General features: G+C 38.7%; 1 pseudogene; it reads right to left on the bottom strand.

The window, feature by feature from the left end:
• Nucleotides 1-206: 206 nt before the first annotated feature.
• Nucleotides 207-15,796, bottom strand: LOC108708987 (annotated as a pseudogene).
• Between the last annotated feature and the right edge of the window lie 407 nt (nucleotides 15,797-16,203).

Genomic DNA, 16,203 nt, shown 5'->3' with positions numbered 1-16,203 from the left:
TAATGCCAAATAAAAGCCTCCAGTTGAGCAGCCTTGCTCTACTGCATAAGGTTTCCATCAACTAGAAAGGTTTCAGGGCTTGAATCACCATGTTTTTCTATGTAAGCCAAACAGACAGTGCCAAATCACCCCACTGACTCACTTCCAAATTCAGATTGCATTCAGATGGCAAGCAAAAAATCAACTCCCCATGTGCCATTACCCAGAGAGGTGGAGAAAGTATAAAACGATGTTGTGTTAAAGCTGGAAACTACTGACAGGAGAATAAGCACGAATCTTATTTATTATGATATACATTTACCAAATGAAAATTCCTGTCACTTTTTACATCATCTACTTTTCATGCTTATGGGTTTATAAATTGAAATACATAATAAAAAGAAACACACATGCCAGTCAGATGTACTCTAGGGGTTAAGGATTTATTTAGTTAACCCCCTAACATCTACACGGACAGGTAGGGTCACTTAGAGAAACAACATTGTCCCCATGATCTGAATCTGATGAAAGTGTTGCACAAGCAGAGGCTCCTCTTGCTTCCTTATGTGTCAATGATCCATGTTCTCAAGAAGTTTTACATGTCAGCTTAAAGAATGCCTTAGCATAAATGGAAGTATTCAAATGAACTGCATGGGAAAAAGTGGAATAGTACTGGACATCAACTATAAATGTTCTTAGAATTTAAGTTGTAGTTTGATTTTGGGGTGTGTTTAAAGCATGACCATTACATTATTCAGTCCTCCTCAAAGCCTAAAAGGTTCTTGCATCCTAGAGAAACATACTGCTGTTACCATGTGAAAATTTGGTATTCAACTCTTTCGACTTCCGTAGTAAAGCTTTCTTCTGTGCTTCATCAAACCGATTTACTTGAAGGTCCTGGTCTCGATCAAATGGTCGCCTCTCCTGCGGTTTATTTTTATCTTCCTCTGCTTTCCGTTTTAATTTCTTACGATGAAGATCTATAAGAGATTCTGATCTTTTGGAATCCTGAAAGTAAAGGACTGTCTTTAGTGAACAATATAATTATATATATCTGCAACAAATGCTGTTATGTGAAAATGTGACACTTTGGTTATTTGCTAAATAAGTGCAAAAAACACTTTGGTAAAAAGAGCTAGAATCCTGCAAAAGATTGGGTATCTGAGAAGGACCTGTAATATAGGGTGAGTTTCCACCTGAAGGCATAGGTGGATGGGTAATCAGCTTCTTCCTTTCTTCCTCATGCTCCCAATAGCATCATATGTTTGCTTTTTAGAAAGCCAGGCTGACAGTAAAGAGACTGCAGGTTGATTTTGGGCAAGAGCTAGTTTGGGCTGCATTACAAACCCTATGCATGAGACTCACAAAGGCTTATGATTAAGTGTGTTATAGCACAAAAGCATACGGCTATGTTTGTCCCTTACATGTTTTGGCAAAAATTATTGTTTTCTTTCAGGGTGGAGCGAGAATACGAATTGCTGGCGGGATGGCATACATTTCTGAAGTTGCCTCGCGAGGAAACTTCAAGTGACTTTGGTAATCCGAAGTGATGCCATCCTGCCGGTGATTCATATTCTTGCCGGCGGGAAGGCATTTGGGGAGATTAGCCGCCCGAAGTAGGGGAGATTTGTCGCTGGGCGTCTAGTCTCCTTGTCTGCCACCAGCCTTATGACTGTGTGTGTGATCTTTAAGTGATGAAAGTTTAGTCCAACTCTGTCATTCAGGCCAAATCAAAGTGCATTAAAGTTGCAGTCACATCCCCTTACTTGCAGATTTACCAGTGCCTCAGACAAGCTCAGAAAAGAAGCACTGGCAGATCAGATTTTTGTCTACCCAGAAACAGCCTTTCAAAACTGCCTGCAGAAGTACCCATAGATGCACTGATGATTGGCCAGCAAGGTCAAATTCAGTCAAACTGTCAACGAACAAAATTTGTGCACGTCCTGTCTGATTTATATGTAAAAAGTAAGGCATACTAATAAGGGGTCACTTATTATAGACTGCAAAAGGAGTGCAGAAGACCAAGGGACACAAGAACCCTGATTATGGTTGTGGCCTGCACCTCATCCTGGAAAAAATGTCAATATGGGGACCACAGCATCATGTGATGAAGGACAGGGGCCAGTGGGAGTCTGTGGCCTCTGCCGCTCCTAACTTTTGAGTATGAATGGTGTAGACATAAAGTGAAACATGAGGGGGCCATCTATATGCCTCTCCCATCCGTTACAAATACAGAGCTACTGAACGAAGGCAGCATTGCATTCACTGGGGCAGCCACAGCAACACAAACATAGGGACCTGCAGCCATATTGTAAAAGAGAAAGGTAGCATGCAAACGGCAAAAAAAATGGCACAATGGAGTTCATAAATGAATAAACTGGCATCAATTCAGAAGAAAAGTAACTGGCACTTACATTGTAAGTAGATACTTGATCTGCCAGTCGTTTATCTCTATCCGACACTGGGAACATTTCATCCACTGTGCTGCTTGACACCTTTGCTTCTTGTTTTTCCTTTTAAATAAAATCAAGATAAAAAAAAAATCATTATAATCACCCAGACCTCCAAAACAATAAATGAACCAAACTGCTGCACCACTGTTTAACTGATTTTGTTCTGATTGCCTTGATATGAGAAGGCTTTATAACAAAGGCAGAACTCTAGTAAAGATTCTGGGCTTCTGAGGATATCACTGTGTAATGATGGCTTATTGGCTAGTGTATGGGGCTCTCCGATGGGCTTCCCCAATCAATATCTGGCCCAAAATCGTCCAGATGATGACTGGCCAGGTTTAAAAATCCGGTCAGATTGAGGATGCTTCAGTTTATTGTCACTCACATACAGGCATCATAGTCAGTTATCAATCAAGCAGAGAACAGCTTCATTATGAACAATACAATTCTTTGGTGATCAAAGAAAGTAAAATGTTGCCAACACAATCCTTGGAAGAATCAAATACTAAATCCTCACTCTTGCTTTTCTTTCCTTGTCAGCAGGGGTATCTGTCCAAATTGATCTGTCTCCTGATTTTTCATTAGTTCTTTTTTTGAAGGTTCTTGGGCCCAGTCCAAAGTTTGTTAGTTCAGGGGGCAGCTCAGTCATCCATGACTCTCTGCTAGGGATCCATTCTAATAGGAAATAAAGAATCATTAACAACTTACAGTCTGGTTGTATATGTTTGGCATAACACTTAGGGGTATATTTATCAAAGAGTGAAGTTCCGCCACTCTCCATTCATTTCTATGGGATTTTTATAGGCATATTTATCAAAGGGTGAACTTTCACTTCACCCATTGATAAATACGCCTTTCAAAATCCCATAGAAATTAATTGAGAGCTGCGGAATTTCACTCCAGTGGCGGAACTTCACTCTTTGATAAATTTACCCCTAAGTGCTGGATTAGAGATACCAGAAATATATTTGTTAAAGAAATATACCCTGTAAAATAATAATTCTGGAAAAATATTTTAGACCTTGACCTACTTGTGAAATGTTATTGTAAGGCACTTTTATTGCCACAGAGAAGAAAATATACAGAAAACACAAAACTTCAGCATAAACCATATTTCATTTAAAGGTTTCCATAGTAACCACACAATGGCCAGGAAAAAAAAGTACAAACAAAAGCAGTTTCCATGGAATCAAAGTTTAAAATGAAGTAATCTTCTCAAATGTTTTTTAAAGGTAGCCAACTGCATTAAAGATGTTATGCATACTTTTTTTCGACTCTAGTTAACTGTCATTTTTGAGAAATTGGATAAGATGCTAGGAAGAAGTTAAGTAGTCCGTCAGTTACTATAGAAACAAAAATGCCTAAAACACAGCAGTAAGAACTGAATATGTATACCATAACAGAGTTATTCTGCAACACGGCCCACAAAAGACCTTGGTGATTTAACATTATTTTTCACGGGGCAGAACGAGCGCTAAATTAGAATGTTGTGAAGCAAGGCCTCTTTAGTAAATGGATGGACCTTCATTTTTAAGTGCAATGACAAAGCATCTTGTATGAATGAAGGGCACTGCAGGAAGGTGTGTGGGAAGCAGGCAGTGATTAACATAACATGCATATACAATGCACATGAATAACATGCAAGACTGGAAATTAAACACAGTGCTCTCCACCAGTGAATGCTAGCAAGCAACCCATAGGAATTTTGATTATATACAGACCATGTGGGTCGTGCAGCTGTCCGTGCATCTGGGCTATCGATGTATCTAAAATATCGAATGCAATCTTAACAAACCTTCAAATAACTTCCCCTCTTCAGATGTCACATTTTTATCCCTATAATTGCTTGACTGAGGCTGAAAAGCCTCTAAATATTATATCATTTTTCTCAATCCATTAGCACCATACCGGATGAAAGAAAGGCTGAGAAAACAAAACGTGTTCACATTCATTTTGCATAAAAGTTTCACGTCTTTTGCCAGCCATTGATCTGATTGTCAAGTCAACTTTCTCTACAAGTCCTGTAACACTGGTTCTTCTATAACATATACTGAGAATATCCTATAACCAAATTTCTTCCATATTTAATAGACCCAAACTTTTAATAGACCCATACTTTTTGCCTATTGTTTTAAAGGGCAAGTCAACCCCAAAATAAAAATTTGCCTAAACATTATACCAAGCAACTTTCCAATATACATTTATTAAACATTTTCAGGGCTTTTAAAGTTAGTTGTAAAAACAATTGCTATTGAAAACAAAATTTGCTTACCTCCTGGTTGTTACTTTTTAAAAAATGTTGCAAATGTTTGAGTTCCCCAACAAAGACAGGTCTGTTAATCAGCTGCTTGTCTGCTTAGAATTTGGTTTTCTTTTATTAGGCGATTTTTTTGGAGTGTTGACAATCCCTTGGACTAAACGAAGAAATTTAAGCAACTTTAGATTACCAGAGCACAGATAACAGACTTCTACTAATAAAACAGTCACAACAAAGAGTGATGTGGGTGGTGTACACTGGCAATCTAATATTTTACCGTGCAATAACGATCATAAAGTAGCTTTCATTTTCCATGTTTAGCTCAAGAAATAACTACAGACTTTTCCCGGTTAAGACCATAGGCAAAAAGTATGTTCAGCACAAGCCCGGTTCACTAAGCTTATGTTACACAAGAACGAATACTGCCACTTTAAAAATATTTTTTTGGATTCCCAATTTGAAACAGTTAAAAAAGGAAACTTACATCATCTTTTGAGGTCAATTTCTGTTTCATTCTCCAAGCCCTCTAGCCAAACTCTTCTGCAACATTTGATTCAACTGGGCCTGATGCAGGGCATGGGCCAATAATATCTTCATCCTCACTGCTTTCTCCTGACTAAAAGATATTTGTATATTATTATAAAACAGGCACTGCAGAGGTCATATTTACTGTAAAATGTATTACATTTCAAATTGGAAAAAGTAGGGGTTTCTGTTTCTGGAACTGTGTGTGTTTTAATTCAGGAGTTCAAAGTTGTAGTACAGGAATATGAAGTCAGCAGCCACAGCAAAGTCCCTCCCAGAGAGAGTCTGAGAGTCTGTGAAACGCATAGGAACAAGACAATGTGGCATCAATTGCCACAATTATACTAGCTATCCAATTTCTATAGAAACTTGTTATCCTGTGCTTACACTCATTTTCACCTGCAGCTTTGTGGATGCTTCTCAATTCCAGACCTTTGCTTTCGCAAAAGTGCTGCACAATTAGAGGCACAGAAAATGGAATATCTTTGTTTTGCTTTTTAGACAGTTTTATCAATATGGCTCACAGTGTGTTGACCTCAACTGCGAAAATTTTCTCCTATGCATGAGAATACATTTCCTATGGCAGACTTGTAATATGAGCAGTGGCGTAACTACTGGGGGAACAGGGGGTGCGATTGGCCAGGGCCCGCACCCCCTCAGGGCCACCCCGGTAGCTCACGCGCCACGATTCCTGGGCGGTTCCGGGTGTTACGTCACTGAATATGAACATGAGCCTGCTCAAGTGATTCCACCCTGACACCATCAGTGATGGATGTGTTTTTCCAAGAGAGGACCACTGCTACATGAACCAGCAGAATTTGTCATCTTTACATTTTTTTTTTTTTTTTAAAGTTTAAGTAGGTTCCTTCCTCATGGGATACAACACAAAAAGAAAGAACAAATATATGAAGAGACAAACAAACAAAATAATCCTATGGGGCGTAGCAACTACAATGTTAGAGCTGTCTCCTGGGCTAACTTGTGGGCTATGGAGGCAATACAAAGTATGACCCTTTATTTATATTTGACTTATGATACCTTTAGGGCATAGCAATATACAAAAGCATATATTCCCTTCACTGCTCTGTATTTGAATACTATATTTGGCCAGCATAAAGAAAAAACATTAGGCATAATCAAGCTTCTCCCCTGTCGATTTTCTGAACTGCCAAAAAGGAAACAGACTGGAACAGAACTGCCAAATACAGAGTGAAAATTGATTTAATGTTTTTCTCATATGCATGTACTGGGAGTAAGGTGTCTGTTTTTTTTGAGTCTTTGTTACATAGACAGTGAAATCTCAAAACACTAATACTTGCTCAGAATGCAGACAAAGTCATATATTTTGCAGAGGGCTTTCTAGATTTTATTTATGTTAAGTGGAACATCATTCAAAATTGTATTTTTATTCATAGTAAAAATTATGACATTTCAAGCAAGTTTTCATTTTATATTTTAAACATGTTCAGCTGTTTTACGTGTATTAATACTTTCAATTGAAAGCAGTGTGTTTATTCCTTTCTGTTCTCTGCACTCGCTTTTGGTTCTGACTCATGAATAGTGTTGCAGAAATTAGTTCACCTCCAGGTCTGTTAATCACCTAGCACAGGGCTGTCCAACTGGCGGCCCACGACCCCCCCTTCTGTGGCCCCCCATATGCTGTGTCTGTTTACCATATGTAAGATTTAAAAGGTATCACTGTAGAGATAAACTGCACCCTGCATTGTTCACACTTATGACACCTCTATTGTTTATATCCTAAAACCCTGTACTGTTCACACCTAAGACCCAGACTGAAACTGCCCACATTGTTCACCTGTTCACACCTTATTCAAAATGCTAATTGGGCACCAGCACTGTGTCACTGTATGTAGTACATATTAGAATGATAGCTTTCCCTGTCTCCTGCTCTGTTCTGTCTTCCCTCCCTCAGGGCCAGAACTAGGGATAGGCAGAGTAGGTGCCCACCTAGGGCGCAATCATGGGGGGGACACTTTTAAGGGGAATTTCCTTTCTTTCTTGTTTAAACCCCGATTTGCTTGGCCTTTAATAGTTTTTCAACTTTATAAACCCCCTGAATCACTCCCAGCTCCTTTTGGCAGCTGCTGGCACAGGTACATATTTGTAGGCAATATCTTGGCTGCTACTTGCACAGGTAAACAGATGATATGATGGATATTTGGCTGCTGCTGGCGCAAGTACATATATGGATGCCATAGTGTGGATTTTTTGGCTGATGCTGGCACAGGTACAGATTGGGGGCAATATAGTGGCTGCTGGCACAGGTACACAGATGTTTGAGGGCAATATGATGGATTTGTGGCTACTGCTGGAACAGATACAAATTGGGGCAATATGACTAGGTACAGATTGGGGGTAAAATATGATGGATGTTTTGGCTTGGGGCAATATGATGGATTTTTTTGCTTGCCGCTGGCATAGGTACAGATTGGGGGTAAAATATGATGGATATTTTGGCTTATGCTGGCACAGGTACAGATTGGGACCTGGGAGCAATCTGAGGGATTGACTGCCATTGGCATAGGTACAAATGGAGGCAATATGATAGGTGCTGGCACAGGTACAGGGGGCTATATGACTTTTATGGTGGGAAATGGTAATGCAGGACTGGGTATTGATTGAAGCCCTTGCCTGGGGTGCAAAAATACCTTGGCCCGGCCCTGCCTCCCTGTGTGTGCCATTCTCTGCTTGCCCAGTGCTGCTTGTGTGTGCCATTCTCTGCTTGCCCAGTGCTGCTTGTGTGTGCCATTTTCTGCTTGCCCAGTGCGGCTTGTGTGTGCTATTCTCTGCTTGCCCAGTGCGGCTTGTGTGTGCCATTCTCTGCTTGCCCAGTGCTGCTTCTGTGTGCCATTCTCTCCTTGCCCAGTGCTGTTTGTGTGTGCCATTCTCTGCTTGCCCAGTGCTGCTTGTGTGTGCCATTCTCTGCTTGCCCAGTGCTGCTTGTGTGTGCCATTCTCTGCTTGCCCAGTGCTGCTTGTGTATGCCATTCTCTGCTTGCCCAGTGCTGCTTGTGTGTGCCATTCTCTGCTTGCCCTATGCTACCTGTGGAATGTAAGCCTGTTAGGGGTTTGTTCTTGGGGTTTGTTAGCATTTGGAAATTGTTGTTAAGGGCCCCTAAGGTGTTTAATCATGTGTTGGGGGGTTGTTGTATTATCCACAGGGGAGGATAAGGCATATGGATTTAAGGGTATGTTTTTAACATGACTTAACAGGATTTCCTTGCAGTGAGGACCAACCATTTGGTTTTTGGGTGTGCTGCCACTGTTAATGTGGATATGATCTTAAAAGTTCTTGTGGTAATATGGGTGTGGTTTACAGTGGGTGTGGTTTAAAGGGGGAGTGGCCAACACTGACTTCCATTATTGGCCCTCCTCCACACAGGCCAGTAAAATTTTGGCCCTCAGTACCACAGAACTTGGATAGCACTGACCTAGCATATTCTACACTATTTAAAGACCCAGGACCAGCAGTGCCTAGAATGTATACTGTAGATAAGTGGTTACTATACTGTGTGGCTAGGCCCCCTTGGGGCAGTTGATGAGAGCCAAGCCAGGAAAGCTTACTTGATCTCCTATCCTGAAAGCCCAACCTGATGCTCAAGTAGGCTGAGAATTGACATGAATATGGATTGACATAGCAGTGGTATCTGTATCCTTTTTATAACTAAATGTTTGACCTCAGAGGGAGCTTGAACCAAAAAAAAATCCAAATATCACTAGATCACTATGATTTTGCCAGTGCTTTAGAAGCAATGCCATGTCAGTTTATATTGTTTATAAGAATAAACTAAATGTCTTCTTTTATTATTAAAGGGGTTGTTCACCTTCAAATCAGCATTTAGTATGTTGTAGAGAGTGATATTGAGAGAATTTGCAATTGATTTTTTTATTATTTGTGGTTTTTGAGTTATTTAGCTTTTAATTCAGCAGCTCTCCAGTTTGCAATTTTATCAATCCAGTTGCTAGGGTCCAACTGAATCTAGCAACCATGCAGTGATTTGAATAAGAGGCTGGAGTATGAATATGAGAGGGCTTGAATAGAAAGTGGATAATAAAAAGTTGCAATAACAATACCTTTGTAACCTTACAGAGCATTTGTTTTAGTTGGGGTCAGTGGCCCCCATTTAATAGCTAAGAAAGGGTCAGAAGAAAAAATAATGTCCAATTAAAACGCTGCTTAGAATTAGCCATTCTATAATATACTAAAAGTTATAATAAAAACAAACCACCTCTTTAACCAATTTCTTTAAAGCCCAACAGCATTAGTCTGATACATTTTATCTCTAGCCATGATTTCTATCAAGGGATAAAAAACCCTAATTTATTCCAATAATGAATGACATCACTTGTAATGATACAAATTTAATAAACGTATCTTTTAAAAGAACATGAGGACGAAAGGTTTATTTCCTGTCTAGAGAAACAAACAGTCTACTAACAACACTGTAGGTTAATGGAAAATGAACTTCTCCATGTTTTTGTCTTATTCTCTAAAAATGCTGCATTAAATGACTCTTGCGCATTTCTAGCACAGTTAACGTTAATACATTAATTTATGCCCTTTGTGATATGGTTCTTGGGAAGTGCACTGGAGAATATCAAATCAGAACGCAGCAATGGGAAAAAAAACTAAAAAGAAAGCAACGGTGTGAATCGTCAGGCTGAGCTCAGACTGGAAATCTCAGTTGCCAGCACGCACATTAAAGTAAACCTGTCAAACATTTCCAAGTAGGGAGTCTTTGTTTATCAATTTTAATCCTTTTTGAAATTAACAAGCTTACAAAAAACAGACAATATTTGAGGTCAAAATCCTTTTCTGTAAGGTAATTGCTAGATATTTACATAAATAGATCTGGTATAGTCTGCATACATCATTTTGATTTACTTCATTTATATCAGCTGCGGATGCAGGTCATGAAGAGGCACAAAGGGAGTTGTGTACTGGGGTTTCAGTTGTATTGCGGCTAATTTACTTATCTATTATTATTAGCCTTTAAAGTACCAGAATGTCAACTATATAAAGAGGATGGATACAAAAGTCACACCTTTTAAAGGAGAAGGAAAGGTTAAAACTAAGTAATCAGAAAGGTCTACCTAAATATACCAGTAAATCCTCAAAGAAGTGCTGCTCTGAGTCCCCTGTCAAAAGAAACACTGTATTTCTTTCCTTCTATTGTGTATAGATAGGCTTCTGTATCAGACTTCCTGGCTTCAGCTTAAACCTCCTTGCCACGTGCGTGAGCATGCTCAGTTTGCTCCTCTTCCCCAACCCCCTCCCTTCTCTGTTGTAATCTGAGCCCAGAGCTATAAGTGGGCAGGGAGATACTCACACCAACCTAATACTGCAGCTGCAATCCTAAACAAACAGAGAGCTTCTAGGGCTTTTTACTCAGGTATGGTAAAACATTCTACAGAATAAATATAGCATTCTAGCTTGCACTATTGCAGCTAATCTATTGGCAATGAACTTCCTCCGTAGCTTTCCTTCTCCTTTAAAGCGGATAGGATGGAAAGAGTAGTCTGCCTTCTAGGTAAGAAAGAAATAGGCAAGAAAGATATGGTGAGAGGTGAGGAAGAGAAGAGCTTGTGTTCTGTCCAGTCCCTGATTTTTATTAAAAAGATATGAGTTTCTTTTAGATCTCCTGCAGTGACACCAGAAAAAGATACAACGTTTCTAAAACTAAATTAAAATAAGAGGCTTTTTGGCAGAGAGCCCAGAACACACAGCAGCTAAACATATATATTTGTAACAATTTATGATACTCAAAGAAACAATTGTAACTATTTAAGACAAGCCAGTTCCTTGGAAGAACTGTGACTCACGGCTTAAAGGGCAATTTCACTTTCATTAGCAAAACTGTTAAAATGTATAAAATATAGCTCTAAAATGCGAGACCATAAAATGGGTGTGGTCAAAATATTTTAACTATGTGTAGCACGCCAGATCTTTTTGTACCTCTTTCCATTTTTCAGATGTTGCCCAGGGTTGGACAGGTCCAACGGGACACTGGGAAAAAAACCCAGTTGCCCTTCTGGCCCAGATCCTCTCGCTGCTGCCAGCTCAGCCCGTTGCTCCTTCCTGACATCCCCCCGGCGCATGAAGAATTGACTACCTTGAAGAACATATGCGCTGGTGGTGGGGGGACAGAAGGTTCAAGGGGATTTGTGGTGTGGCCCGTGTGGGTGGCGGAGGGGGGTTCGGGGACGGGTGTGTGGGCCCCTGATGTGGAAGCCGCCCATGCAACACTGAATATACCTTTAGTTTTCCTTTCAGCTACAAGAATATACTGTGCATTGGTAGCCAAATTAAGTCTGCTGTGCTAAGTGCCACATGAAAACATAACAAAATCAAGATCCTCTACTGTGTGCCAGACTACAAGAACTTTTAGCAAGATGATTTTCTTCTAGTCTAACCAAAAATGCGACATAAACCATTCAACATAAAAAAGAAGGTTTAAGGCAAATATTCTACTTTTCGGTGATTCAACTGGTAAAGTAGTTTAAAAGGGATGTTCACCTTTTGCAAAATCCTACCAAAGTGATGGAACTTTGCAACAAAAAACAAACCAAAAAAAATATTTATTCCCTTCTACAACTGCCAATGGGCACTGGACCCCGTGCTACAAAGGGGAACACCAAAGCTGCCTGTCTGGTAACTAATATTAAAAATTAGGCTTTTCCTAAATGATGGCAAAGTTCTTGTGAGGCAACCTCGGGCGACTTCGGAAAACAAAGCACTCCGAGTGCCATCCTGCCGGCGATTTACATTCTAGCCGACGGGAGGCAGTTCGGGGAGATTAGTCCATCCAAAGAGGAGGAGATTTGTCGCCGGGCGGCTAATCTTCTCGAACCCAAGTGTGAGCCCTGACCGTTAAGGTGAATGTTATTTGGCTGTGCTGATTTTATCAAAATGAACATATGTTACTATTATTTCTGGGACGGTACTATCATTACAACCATGTAGTTATTTAGTGCAAATTAAAAATGGTGCTCATCGTAAATAGAAAAAGTTAAAAGCAAAGTATGATGAATTTTATTTATTTCTTTTCATCAAAGAAACCTAAGAAGGAAAAAAGTTATTTGTTTATATCTAAATCCAACCTTTTGGATTTATAACAATGACAATACAAAAAAGTGCTTTAATGCAATATATTTCCTTTACCTTCTCATGACTTATACAATCATCAGAACCCTCTTCACCTTGTGAATCTCTTCTGAAACCAGGTGGCAAGGCAGGACCTATAACACGCCTCAAAAAAAAAAAAAGAAGTATAAAAGGGTGAAATTTAAAGTGAATCTCAGTTAAAGAGTTTATTTTTTTAATGCAGCAGAACCGTGACAAATATTAATCAAGAGGACCCTCTTGGGTTCAGCCGCTGACATTACAATTGTTACAACTGTTTTAACAAATATCCTGTATATGTTTTAACAAAACCATACAAACCATAAGGTTGATAGATCATACCTTTAAAACCAGATTTATATAAAATACACTTATTTTGTGGCTAGCTAGCCTTTAATTCATTTGGGACTGCAAACCTGCAAATAAGACCTCCCTATGTAAGATGCTAGCAACTCACCCCATTAGCTGTGTGCACAATTTCAAACTGCCAGAAATTGGAAACCCTGTGTTGAATACATTTCAGTATACCCTATCATGTTGCGTTGTTTCTATTTAAAGCCAAATTTGCAAAGTGATATAAAATACACCTTCTGTCTTATCCCTTTAAAACTGGTAACACACTGTTTGAATGATCACTCATTTCTGATTCAGCCCAGCACTGAAACATCGCCACAGACTGGGTGGAAAACAAAACCAAATCTAAAATCGAATGGGCTGTTTACTTTCTAAACACTTTCTTTCCGTTCAGCTGTTTTCACATCGTGCACCAGAAATAAAGACTTTTTTCAATTGCTTTCCATTTTTTTTAACCGTTTTTCCAAAATTTAAGTTTACATTTGATTATTCCTGTCCCTGTTGTTGAAGTCTGGCAATTCAGAAATTCAGGTGCAAATTCTGAATTGTCACAATTTGCTTCATTTAGTTGATGCCTTTAATGAAACTCAGAGACTCTGCACAGCAGGACCCCCCTCCCAGAATTGCTTTAGAAAAAATAAACTTTAAACTTCAATATTAGAAAAATGGTCACAAATAGAAAGTAATTGAAAGAGGTCTTTATTTCTGGTGAACTATTTGAAAACAACTGAACTGAAAAAAAAGTTTTGGAAGGTGAAGAACCCCTTTAAAAAATCATCTGGGGGAAAAATTGTAATTCAAGTCGCGTGACATTAAGGGGGTTATTTATCAAAATCCGAAATGTTCTCACTATTTTCTGAAAATGACTCCGACCAAATCTGCACAGACTTTCCTCCTCTATTTATCAATAAATTTTCACCAAAAATTCTTGTGCGGGAAAAGACTCAATATAATAGTGAGAAAATCCAAATCGTACAATTTTTTCGGATTTGTCGCCCGAAACCACAAAATCGTTGGATTCTTGAACAAAACCCAGTGCAGATCAGGATATATTAAAAATGTACTTGAATCCTGGAATCAATGCAGCCCCAGACATAATTCCTGTGCATTAAGCATGCCTACTTGGAAATGAGAAATAAAAAATGTGATGGAAGAATTCCACTAGTTACCACCATTGATGAACTAAATATTACAACCCATTGTGGCTGGACAGTATATAAGCAAATGCATAAAAATCCCATAATAAAATTGTTTTTTTGTAAAGCAGCAACTTTGAATCTACCTTTTAGATTTCTATTTAAAACAAAGAGAAAAGAGTTCAGTGATGGTCAGGCAGGAAGGTTCATGTCAGTTAAATTGCTTGACCATATCATGAAAAAGGGCACATGTGGCCCAAAACATGTAGATTTAATAAACATTTGCAATGTTATTCTGCTTGGTAAATGTGCTCTTTTGTAATGGATTCTCATTGCCCATATAACCCCTCCTAAAGGGGAACTATCATGAAAATTTAAAATAAGCTTTACCATACTAAAAGAAGACATTTTTGAACAAAATCGTGTGTTCCGCATGGTTTATAAAACAATATAGTTTGTCTTCCCTATACCCCTGTCAGCATCTGTCTTCATTCTCACTTCATGCACTCATGTCAGATTCTGATTGACAGTTAGGTCAAATAGAGGCTTTGAGGAGTGCTGCTTTTATTAGTTGATGCATTGTAGCTTACCCTTTATAAAGGCACAGGAGGTTAAAATCTCTTAGATGATGGGAAAATGTTAATATCTCCTTCTGATTATATAATGTTCTGATCCCCTGTGTTTCTGTATTTGTGTGATACTGATTATAATAAACAAAAGTTCCCTCCCACCATCTAATTGGGCATTAGGTCCCCCATTCTAGAACATAAAAAAGATGTTGGCATGATGCAAAGCTTGCCTTCATTACAGTGTGCACAAAATGGTGCCTGCCACAATGTGAATTCCAAGACTAAAAGCAACAACACTGAAATAATTTATATAGTGTTATTGAAGTTTATTTTGCTTGACTACCATCATAAAATAAAATCTAGAAATAATTCCTAGGGTGAGTAGTCCTCCTAATACAGATCTCCCTAGCCTCCAAAACCACTACTTATTGCACAAAATGGAAATGATATACTTGAACTAAACAAGGTTCAACACATGTAACAAGTAGCTTCAGTGTATTGATTTAGCATGTTATTTTTAACATACCTTTCTGGAGAATCTGATTGCTTCTTAAACCCTGGTGGAAGAGTTGGCCCAAAAAAAAGTCATCATCTGCTTCTGTGCTGACTATTGGCAGACTTTGTTTGCTGTGAATGATATTATACTCTAATAACAGCTCTGACACCACATTTAAGGAAAAATAGATTTTGAATACACCAGGATATTTATGGCAACAGACAAGGCATCAGATCACCTGCTGGTCACATTTCTAGTTCAGGCAGTTTGTGATTGTGACTGATTGAGACTTTGTGAACATTGGAGACATAGGGAAGCTACCTAGCTCTATCACTATTGTCTATTTTGTAGCCATGACAGTAGATTAGATGCAACTTGTAGCTCTTTGTGTCTTCTCCCAAAAAATTAAGCAAAATAATAACAAAAAACCCAAACTGTTGTTTTAGCTGTAACATTATTCAAGTTAATTTAGATGTAAACTGCTCCTTTAGTAAATGTAAGGTATATGTATTTAAAGTGGCCTTACACAAAGATCTGCTAGTTTGGAAACCTCTGCAAACGAGTCGCTCTTTCTCCCAATGTGCCCACCAAAAGCAGGGCAATATCGGGCTAAGCCCTGGAAAATGTACTACTTGGGGTGTTTTAAGATCAGCTTAGCAAGTATTTTTGTGTTTTTAATATGGAAATTAATGCCATGACCATGGTTTCATTTTTTTTACAGTTAAGACTGACCTGCTTTTATAATATTTGTTTTTGGATGTATTTGAACTTCTTTTGTATGATATGGACTCCTGCTCACTGTCATCTGACAAGTCTGAGCTGCTGCTGTCACACTTGTAGCCAGGTGGCAGCACTGGGCCTGCAACTAAATAACAGGGAAAGTATTAGGAGGAGGTCATGGTTGATACTTTTTAGCGAGACTCCTACAAGGAACAGCTTATTAATAACATGAAATATGGAAGGACGTAACTATTACTAGGTCAATTATCCTGACTATACTGTAAGTGCTTTTCTGTTGCCATAGATATTGTTAACTATGGCAAACAGGGTGAAAAATACTTCATGGGTCATTGTAATGTAATATATCTACATGCTGCCTTTTTCTTATTAAGCTTACTTCCTGCAGTTATTGCTTCTACCACATGATTTGATTTTTAATGCTTTGAAAAATAATTTACTTTAAAAAAAAAAAAACACTTACTTTTAGGATGCTACCAACACCAGAAAATAGCTTTTTTTTACATCAATCTTAACATTGCCTTTGAATGCTATTTATCATTTTGCCATAAAA

Source organism: Xenopus laevis, chromosome 2S (assembly GCF_017654675.1).
Source record: "Xenopus laevis strain J_2021 chromosome 2S, Xenopus_laevis_v10.1, whole genome shotgun sequence".
Classification (NCBI taxonomy): domain Eukaryota; kingdom Metazoa; phylum Chordata; class Amphibia; order Anura; family Pipidae; genus Xenopus; species Xenopus laevis.
The sequence above is the reverse complement of the archived record's forward strand: the minus strand, read 5'-3'. Positions and strand labels throughout refer to the sequence as shown.